Below are 953 nucleotides of genomic sequence, written 5' to 3'. Positions count from 1 at the left end.
TTAGCAGTTTGCTTCTCTGTGCTGTTCGCTGTTCTGTTGCGCGGATGCTAGCAGTTAGCTTTGCGCTAACCTGTGGCAGCCATTTTAAGGCAGGAGAGGGTTTTCTGAGTTATCAAAAACCACAAAATGTCCTTTTAAATAAATTATATGTAAGTATGAATATTTCTTTTCTTTTTTTTACTTTACAATAATGAATCGCACTTTGTCATAACAAAAATCCTGCTTAAATGTATTGGCTTCTCACGCTATCTTGTACCTTTATTTTTGAGTTCAGTATCCACGCGTATAGAATGAAATAAGCGTTTTGTTGATTATATGCAACACAGTTACATGCAATGTATTCATATGATTAAGGCAAAATACTGTAAATAAACGTTGAAGAAAAAAGGGTCTTTATGCGTGCTACACCTCTGGAGCCAGTACTTCAAAACCAGTCCCATTCTAAAACCAGTTATACTCTCAAACCGGTCCCATTCTTAAACCAGTTATACTCTCAAACCAGTCCCATTCTAAAACCAGTTATACTCTCAAACCAGTTATACTCTCAAACCGGTCCCATTCTTAAACCAGTTATTACTCTCAAACCAGTTATACTCTCAAACCAGTTATACTCTCAAACTGGTCCCATTCTGTGGGAGCAGCAGTATCCTTCCACTCATCACTTCCTGTGTGTTTAGAGTTTAAAAACAAGCTGAAAACTGTTCAGTAAACCATTTGTTTAAAAGCAGTGTTATCACTAACTTACCCAGAGTTCCTCTGTTCTGAGGATGCTGGGAGTTGGAGTGTGCATGTATGTCTTTACTGAGGGGAGTATGAAAACACGTCTGGACTGCTCTCACACTCATACGGCTCTGACGCATCTGCTGGTGATGCCGTCAGAATGTTCGTCACGTTCGAGACTCTCCTTGATTATTGGTTTTTTTTGGCAACATTTGGGATGTGTTATTGCTTGT

At 39.0% G+C, this 953-nt stretch overlaps 1 protein-coding gene across 2 annotated transcripts in view; it reads left to right on the top strand.

Annotated features, from left to right (window-relative positions):
* The window catches only part of skia (v-ski avian sarcoma viral oncogene homolog a), a 43,235-nt gene extending 42,282 nt beyond the window's left edge, over window positions 1-953 (top strand). For both annotated transcript variants that reach the window (XM_035521959.1, XM_035521960.1), the window contains exon 7: window positions 1-953. This exon is cut by the window's left edge and continues 1,372 nt beyond it. The gene's annotated coding sequence lies outside the window, so the exon portion shown is untranslated.

Source organism: Electrophorus electricus, chromosome 23 (assembly GCF_013358815.1).
Source record: "Electrophorus electricus isolate fEleEle1 chromosome 23, fEleEle1.pri, whole genome shotgun sequence".
NCBI lineage: Eukaryota > Metazoa > Chordata > Actinopteri > Gymnotiformes > Gymnotidae > Electrophorus > Electrophorus electricus.
Note: the sequence above shows the minus strand (reverse complement) of the source record. Positions and strands in the feature narration are given on the sequence as shown.